This window comes from Ambystoma mexicanum, chromosome 6q, assembly GCF_040938575.1.
Source record: "Ambystoma mexicanum isolate Mex_15411 chromosome 6q, UKY_AmexF1_1, whole genome shotgun sequence".
Taxonomy (NCBI): domain Eukaryota; kingdom Metazoa; phylum Chordata; class Amphibia; order Caudata; family Ambystomatidae; genus Ambystoma; species Ambystoma mexicanum.
The window spans coordinates 355,823,573-355,842,491 of NC_090937.1; the positions used below are offsets into that span (position 1 = coordinate 355,823,573).

At 44.3% G+C, this 18,919-nt stretch overlaps 1 protein-coding gene across 1 annotated transcript in view; it reads left to right on the plus strand.

Moving 5' to 3' along the window:
* PTGR1 (prostaglandin reductase 1) overlaps positions 1-18,919 on the plus strand; it is a 316,150-nt gene that overhangs the window by 73,063 nt on the left and 224,168 nt on the right. The gene's annotated exons all lie outside the window — the stretch shown is intronic.

Genomic DNA, 18,919 nt, shown 5'->3' on the forward strand with positions numbered 1-18,919 from the left:
TTGCAATTTCTGATTGTGCCACACTAAGACCCCTCAATATGCAGACCCAGGTCCTAGATGTTCTTGCTCTTTTACTGAGCGAGTGTGAAAGTCTTTTCAGACTGATTTATCTCAGGTGCTGTGAGGGCATTTTTCAAGTATGTTTTCTGTATCTATCCCTAATCGTTCTTCACTATCTGTGCCTGATATAACTTCAGATAATATATGCTTTGAAAATCCCTCCCTTTAGAAGAATATGTTGTAAAAGACACATGTGACCGATGGCTTGCATATTTGCTGACCAGTGTTGTTTTTATAAGTTTGTGCATCTCCTTATGTACTACATTAACGTCAAACCATCAGGGAATGATCTGGGACTCGAGTGTCCTAAATGTTTTACCAACACTGGAAAGAACTGTGAACCTTCTCTACTTCACTCTAAAAGAGAGCAATATAGTGGCACTGAGGTTTTTGTGTTTTTATTAACTTTTTCAATTTTAACTTTAAAAAAATGCTTTCTTGAGCCCCAAAGTTGAGCTGCAGTGAGGACGTTTTGCAGAATTATGATGGCTTGTTGGACAAGAAGCATATAAGTAGTACATAATGTTTATGCTTTGTGAATCTGAAGATGATTACCTTTGCAAGTGTGAATAATAAGTTGTCGTCAAAACACCTTCTTATGAAGAATAAACATTTGGCATAGGCTACTCGATATTCAATACTTGACATTGGTCCCAATAAACTAGCCACTGTAAGGGTGAAAGGAAATCAATGACATTTTTGATTTTAAGGATTGCTGTTCTGGTATTAGTTTCATTTTAATTAGTGCACTTTCTTTTAGTTTTTCAATTCCCGAGCATAAGGCAAGCACAAAGCTTTCACCAGTGCAGGCCACTAAGTCTCCTGAGATAACCGCTCCCATGAAGGATTCTAATGTTATGATAAATGACACTGAATCTTTATAACATGACTTCAGTGTAACTTTATGGACTTGGAGCTCTTGAAAATTCTAACATGCAATGAGCCAATCCAGTCTAAAGGTGGAATTGTGGTACAATCCACATTACATTTTCCATCAAAATGAACCATCAGAATGGGTACATCAAAGGTCTAAATTGAATTCCACCTTAAATAATATACTGCCTGCCAATGAAGAAGAGCACTGGTGGTCTTATCCTCAGCCTGATGGCTTGTGCACATTCCTTAATTCCCAGGTCAGGGAAAGACCACTTAGCTCTCCCCTTACCACACAACAGTGTAAGGGTGACGAAGAAGGAAGCTGACTCAAAGGTGGCATGGTGGTGGTTATAGACTTTTATTTTCAGCCCAAAAACCTATCTATCCCTATGGGGGGGTTTCCCGGCCTCGGAACTAATACTAAAGGGTCAGTCAGAATGTCTGTCATAATAAACTCCACCATCCTGTGTCACAACCTACTTCTGTTCCTCACACTATAACTAAAGGATAAACTAACAAAGTTCCTTCTTCAGGAGAATGGCTCCCTTCTCCTGCTGCCTAGATAGCGCCAAAAAGAATGTTCTCTTGGACTAAGAATGTCAGGGGAAATGCCTCGCTTCCCCAAGCTTGTGGGTTTCACACAGCCCTTATCCAAAGTTTGCCTCCAGAAGAATGGCTACCTTGTCCTGGTGTAGCTTTTCACAGTTTCCAACAGCCAGGGGAATGACTCCCTTCCCCTGACCTCCCTAGCACTTTTCCCAATTCGGGACCCAGAGTATGCCTCAATTTTCCTGGTATTTCTTGTCACAGTTCACAACAAGGCCAGGGGGAATGGTTCCCTTTCCCTGGCATATTTAACACATCTCCTTGCTTGCCCAGTTTCTTCTCAGTATTTGCTCTTGGGTCACAGGCCCTCCTCTGGTCGTCAGTGGTTCTTTCTTTCCCACTGTGACAAGGAAGATTTCCTCCAGTACTCTCTGTCTGCTTTCGGGTCCCAGACACTTCTCTGGTAGTCAGTGGTTTTCTTTTCTTCACTGTTACATTGAAGATTTCCTCTAATACTTTTAGTGACTAATTTGGGGTCCCAGAACCCTTCTCTGGTGGTCAGTGGTTTTCCTTTTCCCACTTTGGAAGATATCCTATAATGTTCTTGGTATCTATTTTCGGGTCTTAGACCCTTCTCTGGTTATAGTCAGTGCGAGCTCCCCACTGCTGATGAGAGAGGAAGCTTTGTGAACCAGCCTTCCTTCTATCCCCATGTCCCTTCTGGTTCTCCCGTACCTCCCGTTACCTTCTGTGGGATTATGGTATGTCACTGGTACTTCCTGGGACTGCAGGTCTTCTCTTGGGCTCTGCTGATTCACTGCCGTCGCTCCATTGGCTGCGCGGTTACGTCTCTCGTCTGTACCATGGCTCTGCTCTCTTGCCTGGTCTTCTGTCGAGGTTCATTCCTGCAGAACCCGAGGAGGAAACCCACTGCACTTCACTGGCGTCCTCTTCCCTTCAGTCCTTCAGCAGCACTTGTACCGCTCGTGCTGGTTCACCTCCACACTTGCTGCCAGAGCTGGCGGTGTTTCACATGGCTGTGGTTGACACAGCTGGGTTTGACACATTTGCTAGTCCTTTGTTCCTTTTTAAACATCGTATTGAGTTCCTCCCATGCAGATTGTAAACGTTTTTTGTCTCTGTTAACTACTGACTCCTTATGTCTCCTCTGGGCCACCTCGTACCGATGCAAGCACAGTCAATGACCTTCATGTCTCCTGTGTTCTTCTTCATGCTAGTACGTTTGGCTTAAGGATAATCTCTGGTATGGTAACAGTACATGGGTTGACTTTCAATTAAGTGGTTCTGAACAGTAGTAAGGTCGAGAGAATGATAGGGAGTGAAAACACTCAATGGGCTGTACCCCAGGTGATCGTCTTTGTTCCCAGAGGGTAAATTTCCCTGCCCGTGATGTCCTCCTGCATTAAGCTACCCCTAGGGGACTATTGGGGAGTGGCCGCACCTCCCTAGCCTCATGGGAAAGGGCTCACCCTTGGGGAGAAGTAACGGCACCTTGTGAATCGTCACACCAGCTGGAAGCAGGGCACTAGGCAACCTGCACAATAAAAAAACGTTTTCCCATCCTGTAACAGGAGATGGGATACCTCCAAGTTCCTACGCCTCACCGTTAAAACTCGTGACACTTAGACAGCAGACACCAGAGAGGATTTATTAGGATCCCAATGTGGACCACTATTTATTTTTAAAAAAACAATATTATGAATAGACCTTTTATTAATTTTAAACATAGCATTTATAGCCTTTTGCCAGTCCTACTATATAGCTTGATTTCCCTCTTAGGCATCTGGCCTTCGACTCTGCCTCCACTGAATGGGGTTGTGGAGAGACCCTTTGGGTGAATAGACATACACAACCTTTCTACCTCTCTGGCAAATCCCACCTAGGAGGAGGGGCCAGAGGATGGACCCAGTCTGTGATCCCATGCACTGGGCAGCCTCTGTCAGGCTGCCACTTTCACACCTCCGATCACATCAGGGTATTACTTATTCCCCTTATCTAAAATCCCCATCCTCTAAACTATGACCCACTGTGTATTTATATATATATATATATATATATATATATATATATATATATATATATATATATATATATATATATATATATATATTCTGAGGCTTGTGGAATCTGCTTAGATCACATGCTGTGCATAGGCCGACATCTAGTGGAAGCTGCAGAGTATTAGTTTGTTTTTCAAAACTCGAAAAATGGGCGTCGACACAGGGCGTGTCAGTAATACTATCCCTAGTGTGACGTCCACTGTACCCATGATCCCTCACGCATGTAGGACCCTCAGATTGTTTTTTTCCGCCATACTTGTCGGAAGCACTGCACGGAGATCCCTGGATTTCAGCCATTTTGCTAAAAATCGAATTTAATTTCCCCGTTTTTCCACTCCCACGTCAAAGACATCGAAGATCGACGCCGGTCCGAAGAACAAACAACCGTCGAGAGATGCTCGACGGACTTTGGGCCTCGGAAGGCCTCTGGCCTCGGCCCTACAAGTAGGGAGAGTGGGGAGTGAAAACATACTCTACACTCTTGTTATTATTTCCTACACACACAAGCCCGCTGCCACAAGGTGCATATGGAGAGTACTCCATTTAAATCTTGCCCCAAGTGCAACCGCAAGTACCCTTGGGTTGACAAACACACCACCTGTAAACTTTGCTTGCTGAGGGACCACCCCGAGGCGAACTGCAAAGCGTGTAAGCTTTTTAAAGCAAAAACGCTCAAGGACCGCTCCACTAAGCGTTGGGAAACCATGCCAGGCAGCTCGAGGCCATGGAAGCGGTGGGTGCTGTTAGGAAGTATATGATATGAATTACTAGTAATACGATAGTAATGTATAACTTATGAGTTTATTCGGGAGGAGCCCCCAAGAGGCCAACCATCATCAATGCGACATCTTCGTGTATGGTTCCATCAACATTCTGGAACCATACACAAATCTGTGGTCAGGGTTACAGAACGTATGTACATCATAGATCATAGAACTGTGTACCTAATACAAGTGTATGTAACATCACAACATCCTTCCCCCTGTAATTATTTACACAACATATTTTTTTTTTAGAATGGTTGTACCCACACATTACTATAACTGCAACAACTATAATATTTTCTTAACTTGAACATCATACAAAAAAAAGGATACATGAACTTGGTAATGGTATAGACCATTTGTGTGTATGCTCCCATAGGTCCATGCATTGATGGTTCTCAAAGTTTTCAATAATATACATAGGGCCTCATTACACGGACGGCGGTGGACCAAGGTGCTATTAGCACCTTGGTCCATGCCGGTAAAATACCAGCTGTACTGGGATTTTCTACTGGCTGCAATGGTGTGACGTGTTGATTTACCTTTATCGCCTACTGCACATGCAGTACAATCTCTGACTAGAGCCTCCGATTCACCCCACATGTTAGGCCACCAATAAGCTTCTCTCACCCTTCTCTTCGTTAAATTTCTGCCCACATGACCTTCATGTGCAATGTTCATAATTCTCTCCCTCATACTTGTTGGAGGTATTATACGATCTCCTCGATATATGCACTTGTCACTTGTCAATTCAGCTTTTATTTTTTCCCAGGATTTGATATTTTCCTCTATCTTTCCAGCCACTTTCAATAGCTTTCCTCAACAGTCTTTGCTCAGGGTCTTGTTCTCTAGCTTCAACTCACTCCTCCTTTGAAAAACTGGGATGCACATGTGCTATTATACATTCCATGTTTTTATCTTCTGTTAGTTTTTCCTTGTCCTCACCATCATTAGTGCTACCCTCACATGGTAGGCGAGAAAAACAATCTGCCTCTACATTTGTTCTCCCAGGGGTATATTTTATAGTGACATTGTATTGCATGATAATCAGTGTCCACCTCCTTATGTGTGGAGATGTCATATGCGGATTCTTTGAGTTCAAAACATGTATAAGTGGCTTGTGATCTGTTTTGATCTCAACCGGCATGCCCCAAATGAGCCCTTTGAAGTGTTCTAGTATCCATTTGACACCCAGGGCCTCCTTCTCAATGGTGGAATAATTCTTTTCGCCCCCCCCTTAATGTTCTGGAAGCAAAGGCAATGGGGACTACTTCGCCTCCTTGCACTTGTTCTAAGACACCCCTAAGGCCTATGTTACTGGCATCCACTGCTAACCTGGTTTTGGCACTCGAGTCAAACATTTTAAGTGCTGGTGCCTTGTTGATTAATGACTTGATCATTTCAAATTCTTTCTTGCAGCCTTCAGACCAATTAAACTTTATACCCTTGCGCATCAGATTTCTCATTCTTTCGGTCCTATCCGAGTAGTCATCCACAAATTTAGAATAATATTCCGTTAACCCTAAAAAACTCCAGAGTTGATCCTTACTGACAGGATCGGGAATCTTAAGAATGGTATCAACCAATTATTCTTTAGGCTTTATACCATCTGCATTTATGCGATGACCCAAGTAAGTCACTTCATTTCTCTTTATTTTACACTTTTCAATCTTAAGTGTCATCCCCTTTTGTTGTATGACTTGTAGCACACCTAACAATTTTGCATCATGCTCCTCTTCAGACATTGCAGATATCAAGATGTCATCCTGGAAATAATGCACTCCTTGGAGACCGTCAAACAAGTGATGCATTAATCTTTGAAACACAGCGGCTGCCAAAGCCAATCCAAAAGGCATTCTTTTATATCTGAAAGCTCCCAATGGCGTTATGAACGATGTCAAATGTCCAGATTCTTCTTCTAATACAACCTGGTGATAGGCTGACGATAAATCCAATGTCGTGGAGTATCTCGCCGGCTTCATCGTGGTCAACATTTCCCCTATGTTTGGCAGAGGATGGCGGTCTACCCAAATGTTGGCATTTAGATCTTAGGTCGACACACATTCTGATTGATCCATCAGGCTTTTTAACAATTACAATCAGGGATAACCACTAAGAGCTTTCGATAGGTTCAATAATGTCCTGCATGCACAATTTCTCTAATTCACTTCTTAATGCTTCTCTGGTGCCAAATGGTATGTTTCTCACTTTATGTACTACTGGATTTGCTCCTCTCTTGAGTATGATGCGATGTTTGAAACCTTTGAGCACACCAATTTTTTCATTGAACACTTTCGGAAAACTTTTGGCTAGGTTCTCAGAAGTGCTACAACTGTTCTCAGTAATGCATAGAATGGTCAAATGTTTACCTGGATGTATCCTGATCTTAAGTGATGCTTGTTCCCACCATCCAACTATTGAAAATCCATTTTCATATTGTCTACAGTATGTTTTCCTTCCTTCAAAGTTTAGGTGCACCCAAACAAAACCTATAATGTTGATGGGCGTTTTCCCATAACCAGTTGCCTTTATTTTGGTAATTTGCAAATCTTCCATTCTCTTATTTAGTATGTTCTTATAGGTTTCCACATCAACCATAGTATATGGAGTGCCAGTATCAACCATAACCTGTAGGGTTATGCCATTTATCTCCATTGGTACCCATGGTCCCAGGCTACTTTCATTTGGTTTGAAGGCCAGTATTTGTACTTTGTCTTCAAAATGATCTGTAATTGCTAACAAACTGCTTGGGCCACCAATTTCTTCCAACGCCTTTATGCTCGTCATGGCATTACCTCTGCCTCTACCGTAACAACCAGCATTTCTCACATAGCGATTATTAAATCTGCCTCTTCCCCTGCTGTTGCGACACAACTTACCAAAATGGCCTAGTTGTCCACATTTATAGCATTCTGCTGACAAAGCCGGGCAATCTTTCTCCGCAATTAAATGTCTGTACCAACCACATTTGAAGCATTTGTTGGTTGGTCTGTATGTATTTTCTTTCTCCTGTCTAGATCCACCTCCCATATCAGACTTTACCAATCTCCTGACTATGGCAATTAAATCTTCTTCTTCCTTACCACATTGTCCATCATCTATTTCCCGTACTGACTTTATTTCTGCATTCTCCACTTTGTTCTGGACTTCCTTCATACACTTCTCAGCTAGTTCAATGGATCTTGCTATTTCAATTGTTTGTTCTAGCGTAGGGTTCTTTGCCTACCACAGACGTTGTTGGATGCGTGGATCTGCTACGTGTAAGATCAGTTGATCTCCTGTGAAGGCACACGTAGCCGACAACCCTCTCATTGCAGCCAAATAGGCATCTATGCTCTCACTTTTATTTTGTCTCCTTGAAAAGACCCTGTATCGCTCTAACACAATGTTGGTCTTATTTCCGAAGTGTTTATTAAGTTTGGCGATTGCTATGTCATACTTTCTGGCTCCACTCGAACAATCTTCTGAGCTTTCATCCGTATGATCTAAATCAGGCAAGGTTCTGAAGATCCTGAGTGCCTCTGCACCTATACAATTAAGAAGCGTAGCTTCTTTCAAGTCATCATTGAACTTAGATCTACCTGGTGCCCTCAAGTATACCTGAAAGTTGTCCTGCCATTGCTCCCAAGGACATACTGGATTTCCCGGCAGTGCCAAAAACTTTACTGGAGCAGCTATGTTTTGCATATTGTACTTTTACTCATCCAACAGTTAATTGCCCCAGTGTAAATGTTTCTGTTGTTCCAGACTCGCAGCATAATAAAACACTTGTGCATATCTTTTGCCATACCGTGTAAATTCTCTTATTTCTTTAACATTGGTTCGACAAATCTTTCCACTGTACTTTGTACTTTTCACTATGTTCACTTCCAATTGTATTGATAATTGCTCAATACGTCTTTTCAATACTTTCCAATGCCTGTGCATTCAATCCCTTAGTTTGAGGATAAAGTTAATATTCTGACAACATCTGTGTTAGGCAGCTTCCAACACCGTTACATGCGCTGCATTTCACTTTAAACGCACATTAATTTCATTATATGTCTCTTTCCTTTAACTTCACCCGTTGAAACATTCAATGCGTCTTTCCGTAATGTAACAGTTTGTCGCATATTGTTTACTGTTGTCAAGGCGACGTTTAATGTCCACAAAATGGCGGCACGTACAAGGGTGGTTTTCTCTAGTATTTACTGCGGTTGGCCCAACGTCTCACAAAGCATTCATAAGATGCCGATAGACGCAAGTTCATTTACACAGTCTTTCCTTGCATATATCCCGCCTGCGATATGCGCCGCTCACCTTTCACTTGCTTTCACATGTAACCTTCATAATTTCGGTGGGTTCAGCCACTTGTCAAACCTTTCGATGCAGTTGGTTATGTACTGGAAGCTGTTCCTCGCCGCATCCGGGGGCTAACTCCCTAACGAGTCCTCGTCGCCAATTGTTAGGAAGTATATGATATGAATTACTAGTAATACGATAGTAATGTATAACTGATGAGTTTATTCGGGAGGAGCCCCCAAGAGGCCAACCATCATCAATGCGACATCTTCGTGTATGGTTCCATCAACATTCTGGAACCATACACAAATCCGTGGTCAGGGTTACAGAACGTATGTACATCATAGATTATAGAACTATGTACCTAATACAAGTGTATGTAACATCACAACAGGTGCCTTCAGTGACGGCAGCAACCCTGCCTTTTCAGACGGCGAGGGCACAGGGGAGTCGAAAGATGCCCAAGCGCTAGTCCCCGACCCCGGAGGATTGTCCTGGCGACAGGAGCACTAACATCGCTACTACACCTAAACACACTAATCCCAACCGGGACTCGACACGCGTGTTGAGTTCTCGGAAAAAGGAGGCTTGTAGAGAGCGGTCCACGGAGTCGGTGTCCTCTGGGCGTTCCAGGTCGAGATCGCCTCACGACACAAGGCAACTATCCACAGTTGCCAAGAGTGTCTTGCTTCCCCAAATCAGAGGTACGGTCGTCAGAAGACGAATCCGACCTCCACCCCCAGGCCGCACACCAGAAGTCGGCTCCGGCAGCCCGTTTGGCATCTGCTTCCGAGTCCCGACGTGCTCACTCGAATGAGAAAGAGACCTCCCCCGAATCTCGACTCCAGGCGTCGAAAAGCTTAGAAAGGGTAAAAACGTCAGGAAAACACTCTTCTACTTAAGGGGGAGGGGGTAAACAGCAGAGAAAGACAATACTCTACTTCTGCTCCTAAACAGAAATCTTCAGATAAGGATAGTTCCAAGACATCTGTCTCTACACCTAAAACCAAACCTATTCCTCCCTCTCCTCACGGTAGGGAAATAGGAAGGGAACCTTCTCAAGAGGTTGTCATCCCCAGCTCCAGGAAATGGAGCAGTGAAGATATAGACAGGGTAATGAGCAGAATGTCTTCCCTGGCTGATTTGTATTCTAAAAGCCAAGACAATTTCCTCTCTTACACTCCAGACAGCGCTACTCCTTCAGGATCCAAGGACCCTCAGCCCCCTAGTAAAAAACCTCGGTTTGAGACTCCAACTCGGGGCCTAATTTCAGACCCTTACTGTATACAGCCTTATCAGCATTATAGTGAGGATCCACAACAATATACTGAGGATCCAGACTTACAATTGTTGGACGACCAAACGGGGGTAGATTATTATGGAGATGACGAGGGCCAGGATGGGGAGGAGGAATATGTCGCAGAAGTCTACAATATAGACTCTCCCGTTGACAAAGAACCTCAGGTTACCGACTCTCCAGTAGATAACCAGCCCCTGCTAAATGAGGTCTTGGCTAGAGCGGCAGAATACTTCCGCATTGACACTCAGGGGGAACAAGAAAAGAGGGACTTCGCAGAGGAGCTAGTGGGAGACAAAAAACCCATTGCTCAAGCCATTCCTATTCTCAAATCAACGTAGAATAGATCCTAAAGATGTTTAGGGCTTCCCAATCAGATCCTCTTTATATAAGGGGTCAACTGAAGCCCGACTCCTTAGTAATTACTAACACCGGAAAGAGAGCGGGAACACCGCTATCATCATCAGAGGCTCCCCCAGACAAGGAGAGCAAAAGAATTGATGGGTTAGGAAGAAAGGTAGCCTCCACTTCTGCATACCAAGCAAGAATCGCCAACACCACCACTCTGCTGGCAAGCTATAACTGCCACCAGTGGGTACAGGTAGCTGCTCTCATTGACCCCGCACCGGAACCACTAAAGGATCAGCTGGCCCAGATCGCGTCAGAGGGTAGAGCCGTGTCAGGTGCATCCTCAAGACAACCTTTGACGCCGCAGATAATGCAGGCCCGCTCATAGCAGAGAGCACTGTCATTAAGAGGCACGCCTGGCTAAGACAGTCAGGGTTTAAACCTGAGACAGGGACAACCCTTATTGACAAGCCGGTCGAACCGAATGTCCTGTTTGGAAAAGCGGTAGAGGACGCATTAAAAACTGCCAAAGACTAGTACGATACTCTAAAGTCCTTGGAAAAATTGACGAATAAGCCCACTAATCAAAGAGGGAATGGTAATTTTCGTCGCTCATGCGGCCAAAGTTCTTAACAGGGCTCCAATTATACACAGGGACAGGGTACATCATGGGGTGGCAACCAACAGACTACCCAGAGTTAAGGCAGACGTAACAAGAGGGGCCATGGTAGAGGTAGAGGCAGCCCCGGTAGAGGCGGTATGCCTCCCGCAAAGCAGTGACGTTCCGCTCACGGTCCCTTCCCACGCATCCCCAGTAGGGGGGTGCATTTCCAACTTCACCCAGGCATGGGAAGGGATCACATCGGACAGATGGGTGCTGTCCACAGTGTCCGCAGGATACTGCATCGAACTGCTAGAGCGCCCCCGCAACCACCCTCCATGACAAAAAATACATTCCCTGGACCACCAGAAGATCCTCCTCGAGGAAATCGTCAATCTTCTCACAAAGGACGCGATAGAACTCGTCCCGGGCAACCAGGTAAACAAGGGTATCTATTCAACTTACTTCCTTGTACCAAAAAAAGATTTGACAATGCGCCCAGTATTAGACTTACGCCCTGCAAACAAGTATGTCAAGCTCCAGAAATTTCGCAAGACTACTCTACAAGAGGTAATCCCACTCCTAAATAGAGGGGATTACTTGGCAACATTTGATGTGAAAGATGCCTATTTTCATATTTCCATGTTCCCAGCGCACAGAAGATTCTTGCGCTTCAAGGTGGACAGTCAGCACTACCAGTTCAAGGTGCTGCCCTTCGGTCTAACCTCTGCTCCAAGGGTATTCACCAAGGTACTGGCGGTGGCGGCGGCACACCTACGCAGGGAGGCAATCCCAGTGTACCCTTACCTGGACGATTGGCTCATTACGGGGAAGACCCCAGTAATTTGCAGATCCAACATCCAAAGAACCATCAACCTCCTCTTAGAATTGGGTTTCTCTATCAACGAGAAAAAATCAAGCCTGGTGCCAAGCACCTCCAAACAGTTCCTAGGAGCTGTCCTAAACACTCAAGAGGGGTTGGCCTTTCCATCAGAGGAAAGAATTCGGAATATACTACTGCAAATTCCTCAATACCAGTCCGGTCGCCAGATAAGGGTGCGCAGAGCTCTGTGTTTGCTAGGCATGATGGCGTCATGTATTTACCTGGTCCCCCACGCGCGCCTGCGCATGCGACCCATGCAAGAATGCTTGGAGAAACAGTGGTCTCAGGCAAGGGGTCAGCGGGACGATCTAGTGGTTGTTTCGCCAACACTTCCACAAAGTCTTGACTGGTGGACAAGAGAGAACCTGTCAAAGGGGAACCCCTTTTACGATCCGGAAGTACAGGCTGTAGTCACTACAGACGCGTCCCTATCAGGGTGGGGAGCACACCTCCTCAACCACACAGCTCAGGGTCTCTGGTCTCACTCAGTGGCCAAGAATCATATCAATCTGCTAGAACTCCTGGCAGTCTTCAGAGTGCTTCGAGTGTTCGAACCCCACCTGTTGAACCTGTCGGTACAGATCCTAACGGACAGTACAACAGCACTGTTTTACATAAACAAACAGGGAGGGACTCGTTCGCCAAATCTGTCCAGGCTTGCCCAGAAAATTTGGACATGGCACTCAGACGGAACATTTACCTGTCATCTCAACATGTTCCAGGGGATCTCAATTCACTAGCAGATGCTTTAAGTAGAGATCCCCTCCCAGAAGAACACAAATGGTGTCTGCACAGAGAAATCGTAGAAGAGCTCTTCTCACAGTGGGTTTTCCCCACTATAGACCTATTTGCCACAAGCGAAAACAGACAATGCCCAGGATTCGCATCCAGGTTCCCCCAGCCAGACTCCAAGGGGAACGCCCTGTGCATGAACTGGTCAGGGATGTTTGCCTACGCTTTTCCACCAACTCTTCTCATGAGGAAAGTGGTCAACAAGATGCACAGGGAATCGATGACGCTCATCCTAGTTGCTCCCATGTGGGCGAGACAACCGTGGTTCCCACACCTGCGCAGACTAGCAGCGTGCGAACCCATCAGACTCCCGTGCTGGCACAACCTACTATCCCAGCACCATGGGCAAACAGTGCATCCTTAACCTGGCGTAATGAACTTGGCAGCATGGCTCCTGAAGTCATAGAGTTTGGACATCTCAAATTACCACAGAGGTGCATGGACATCCTAAAGGAATCTAGGAAACCAAACATGAGGCACTGTTATTTTGATAAATGGAAGAGATTCGTTATTTGGTGCCAGAATGGAAGAGATTTGTTATTTGGTGCCAGAATAGGCAAATCAACCCGGTTGATTGCACTCTTTCCAATATTGTCACCTACATGCTCCACTTGCTGGATGCAGGGTTGGTATTTAATTCACTAAAGGTACACCTGGCGGCGCTGTCAGCCTACACCACCTCCCATAACGAGGTCTCGTGGTGGAAAGTAACAGTGGTCAAAGCCTTCATGGAAGGGGTAAAGAAACTTCACGCTCCTATTTCAAACCACCACCGGGATCGGACCTTAATGTGGTGCTTGCTAAGCTCATGGGACCTCCCTTTGAACCCATGAATAAAGCCAGTCTCAAACACCTGACCTATAAAACTGCCTTCTTAGTAGCCATTACATCCATAAGAAGGGTCAGTGAAATTCAGGCTCTGTCAGTGCAGGATCCTTTCTTTACTGTTCAGAAGGATAAACTGGTTCTACGAACACACCCTAGGTTCTCACCTAAGTTCATTTCAAAATTCCACGTTAACCAGTCCATTGAGCTTCCGGCATTCTTCCAAGAACCCAAAAGCTCTGATGAGGTGAAACTACACACTCTAGATGTGCGAAGAGTGGTCGTCTACTATGTAGACAAGACCAGGCCGCTAAGAAAAACAGACCAACTGTTTGTCTCCGTAGCTACAGGCAGAGAAGGAGATTGCGTCTCTAAAGGTGCCATCGCCAGGTGGATAGTCAATTGTATTCAGCTATGTTACTCCCTTTCTGAAAAGACTCTGCCTTTTACACCAAGGGCCCACTCTACAAAAGGCATCGGGGCCACTCTGGCTTTCATTGCAAATGTACCCCTTGATACCATTTGTAGAGCAGCTACATGGAGCTCTATTCACACCTTTACTCAGCACTACTGCATTGACACTCATTCCAAGGCAGATACTCAAGTGGGACAAGCGGTTCTAAGACACCTGTTTGCTTATGACCCTTCTCACATCCCACCTCCTTCTTCTAACACTGCTCGCTAATCTATGCACAGCATGTGATCTAAGCAGATTCCACAAGCCTCAGAAGGGATACATTACTCACCGTAATCGTATTTTTGATTCTTGTATCTGCTTAGATTCACATGCGCCCACCCTTCCTCCCCTCTGAGAGAAGGCGCATGGATGCTTGTAGTCTTATCTATCTATCTGCTTGGACTATCTGTACTTGCGCTACTCCTCATGCTACCTCATGTCATAAAAAAAATACAATCTGAGGGTCCTACACGTGTGAGGGATCATGGGTACAGTGGACGTCACACTAGGGATAGTTTTACTGGCACGCCCTGTGTCGACGCCCATTTTCGAGTTTGGAAAAACAAACTGTAATACTCCACAGCTTCCACTAGATGTCGGCCTATGCACAGCATGTGAATCTAAGCAGATACATTACTCACCGTAATCGTATTTCTGATGCTTGTATTATATATATATATAATATGTATCTTTAATAAATAAATGCATAAATACCTTCATAAATACAACTAGACACACACATGAATGAATACATGAATGATTATATACATTTCATAACTATTTACAATGTATGCAGGGGTGTGACTACTCCAGTCAGTCTCACCCTTAACAGCAACTCTTTTATACATGGCATGGGATGTGGGGGCATGCCCTTCTGGCTCTTTGCTATGGGCTGGCTCACCCGCCCCCAGGAACTGTCTGCTCCTTTGCAGTACCCTGCAATCCCTGCTGCATGGCCTGCACAATTAAAAACTTCCTATGGTAGCCCCATTCCCTCAAGGGCTGGCACCACCCTTGGCACTTCTTTATGTCCGCGATGGCCCCAGGTCATGGAGGGCCATCACACTCACCACTGCTGCCCTGGTAATCAATAGTCTTAACAGCGACCTCATGCCCTGGGGGGATGGCACTCTCACAGCAGCACTCCAGGCTCACAATGTTACTTTCTGCAGTGGCCTCGTGCCCAGAGGGGCCACCACCCTCGGTGCCTTGCACTCAGCATGATTGACAGCCAACACGATTGATCGCTTCCTTCTTGGAGCCTGTGCAATTCAGGGAGGTGGACCCTTCCATCCTTTTTTGTGTTCTGACATCGGTTGGGATGCCCCCATCTACTGATGAGGCACCCTCACCCACGGCCAATGGTTCTTACTTTCTGGGCCCACCCGTCCTGGCCCCCGGAGGCTAGCCAGCATGCTAGCGGGCTCTGTAGGGGCCCTGTCTGCAATGGGAATGTAGCCTGGGCCTTATGGTTTAGCTAGGTCACGTCTGGCATACACTGCCAGTCCCAACAGGGAGAGACTCGCATACCTCTCTTGGTTCCTTTGTCTCCACTCTGACTGATGATTGACCTAATGGTTTCCTGTTTTTTTCTTTTTTCTTTCTTTTACTCTTTCAACATTCTCTCAACTGCCCAGTACAAATTGGGGTTGGATGATTTAGTCTATAGAAACCCAAAGTAAACATTGTACAAAAAAATAAATAAAATATCTTCTCACCCCAGTGTCTGCATCTTTTATTTATTTGGCCCTAGAGAACAAGCAATGCAGCACATACTAGCCAGGCGCTAATTGGGCCAAGAACTACCTTTGGCCCTATTTGAAATATTCTGTTCTATTCCCGTTTGTGCTGATAAAGAGGATACAACCCTGATATAGACACAAGCTCATGGGAAAACAGGGACTAAGATTTAAAATGAAGATCATTGTTACCTGATACCCAAAGTTAAGTTGATCAAGAAATATATTGCATTAAGTCTAGCCTTCGGTGTGGATCTCACAGGAAGAAAAGAAATAGAAGCCCCTGGCACAGGGGTGCATTTGAACTAGTAAATGGGCATACCACTTTCTATCACATGCCCTCATCCCACAACCATCACAGTCGGAATGCCGTCTCTGTCTCTTCAGGCTGAATGCATATTTAGTGAAGTGAAAGGGTAGGGAAATAAACAGGCTCATCCAAACAATATACAGGGATAAAAGTACCATCCAAAAGGCAAGAGCTGTGTGGCCAGTTTCTCCATTATATTGAGTTTCTTCAGAAGATGGTGGAAGGATTTAACGGGGAGATAAAAGTTAGATCAGAGATGAAGATGAGCTTGGAGAAGCCAACTGCCAAGGATTGAGTACATGGGGAGAGGAGAACACACCAGTGACAGAGTGTATGGATGGTAGAACCATGACGGGATCAAGAGCCAAAAGCAGTTGTAAATTACTATAGCAAAGGTACATCAGTAGTGGCATATTCAGTAATTACAGCTAAATAATCCATATTTCCCCACCAATAGGAAAGAGCATGATCAGCTCTACAGACCCATCAGTCATAAATTGAGCTAGAGATCAGGAGCCTGAAAGGGAAGCTAGCTGCAAAGAGGGCAGCTGACTCAAGCAAAGCGCAATATCAGAAAAGAGGAGTGCTCTCTATGACTAATGTGCCTGAATTAAATTGAACCAGAGAAAGGAGTGATGACCTCCTGAATAAATGCATTCGCTGGTTGGGATGTGTTAAGGGATGTTGTTGAGTTATACACGAGGATATCTTCGACCAACTCATCCCCTTGTCCCTGGAGATCTGCACTGTTAATATATCTGCTTTGTACCAATGAATGAATATGTAGTTGAAGGTCCTCTATCCTTCTGCACTATTGGTAGTAAAGTGAAATAGATAATATTGTACCTTGGAGTATTGATGAAATATCGAGCAGCATGTTGATTTCAAATGTGTTTAAGGGTTTTATGTTTTTATTATTTCAATTTGGTTGTATGTTTTTAGGTTATTATTTTTAATGTTTGTAAGTTGTTGTTTTCAGTATCATGAGCTCAATGTAAAGTTTCTACCTCAACTGGATTGATTGATATATAAACAAAGTCTACATTTAAGACCAAGGAAGAGTACTCATGTTGGAGAAAAATGTATTGCGTCTCATGTGCTGGTGTCGGAAGCTGATAGAATAATATATTTTCTTGATGAAACTGGTTATAGGTTTCCTCCTCTGTTGGTGCAACTCCCCCTCAAAATACTGGAAGCACTAAGATTCCAACACCCGGTTAATTAAATATAATAACACCGAACAATTCAGGCCAAAAATGTAAACGATGGTGACTTGAGTACTCTTATTAAACTGATATAATCCGCTTTTGGGAAACTTGGGCAGTACATGAGATTTTCACTGAGGGGTATATTCTTTATGGTGTACCAGCCAACCGGGGCTAGACGGGCATCACCAGTGGAGGATTGGTAACTTCTTTGGGCAATGTGGCAATCTTTGTCTAGCTATCGTGTTCCAATGCTATTACTTAAAGGGATCTGAAAGACCCCTACTCAGCCTCTTTAAGATCGGGCATTGGGGAGAGAAAACGAGCATGTTACCCGTAGAAAGAGTCATGCGGCAGGGCTGCATTATTGCACCAGTGGTGTTCTGTCTTCATACCATTTTGTTATTAGAGCAGAGCTCTGCCCTGCCTGCGGCCGTACAAAGTTTGAAAATGGAAAGGATCGGCATACTGCTCTATGGAGATGATCCTGCCAATATTTCCCAGAAACCATGCAGGCCGCAGAAGAAAGCCAGGTTCAGAATCTTTGAACACAAAACGACATAAAGTAACTGCAGCAAAACCAAAGCTATGGTGTCTGCCCCAAGAAGAACAAGACAACGGAAACAGAAATTATCTTTGAAAGATAGGAGTTAGAGGAAGTAGGTAACTTTGATTTGACATTCAATCAAAGCTGCTCAGGTACATGATGATTTAACGGAAACAGAAATTATCTTTGAAAGATAGGAGTTAGAGGAAGTAGGTAACTTTGATTTGACATTCAATCAAAGCTGCTCAGTTACATGATGATTTTCAAATCAGTTTGGTAATAGGACAATTAAGGCGACATGAACGGGTGTATAAGATGCAAGCAACTCATGCTTCCCTGCATGAAGCCAAATTATGGGGTCAGAGACGCATCTCCAAACTAGGTATACTATGACAATGTTACTACACTTTAAACCAGCTGTTTTTATTTATTGTATTTAGTTTTTCTCTTTTCTAACTACATGATGAGGTTTCATGACCAAAGGCTTCTCTGCTTTAGTATGCTTTAATATGACTCCCAGACATAGGTTGGGGTGAGCGCTATGTGTCCCACTGCTGCTTCTATTATAGGGAACATACTATAAATGCATTTCTGGAAAAGTATTAGGCCTCCGTCAAAGCGCTTTGAATAGTCTAATGCATTTTGAATGAGCTCTTACGAGTATTAACTCATTGTGCACCTCATGCCCCTGCAATATGAGATACACCTCTGGGTAAGCCCACGTTTACTAGGGCATAAAGGTGCACCGTTGAAAGCTGGCATCTCCTTGCTATTGGTTAGACCTGTGAGAGTTATGAGGTTTTACAAACATATAGGACAACCTGATCAATATTCACCATTAAACGGGGCACATGTTCGGAGATGCTCATGCATCTCGGGTCCTTGAAGATTGTTTGGAAAGATGTAGTGGCTGCTCATAAGTCATGTTTTATGAGCACCATTAAAGAATGATATGAAGAATACCTTGATGTGAAAGAACCACCTTATTCACTCAGTGTGTGTATATATATATATATATATATATATATATATATATATACAAATGTGGTTAGATAATCTTCCGGTTACAAAATTAGAGTATCCCTTTTTCCGTGACTGTTGCATTTACTTTAAGAAGGTAAAGTATTCATTGCAACACTTTCTTTTCATTTCTCCTTTGTATAGAGACGTTTCCCGAAATAATCTTAAAACATGGCTTAATTATCATGTTAGATCTTTGTAGGTTGCTGAGATGTTATGTAAGTTCACTAAAAACTCAGTTGATGGCATTTGCTGGGGAAAATATTTCATGCATGGCTACGAGGAAA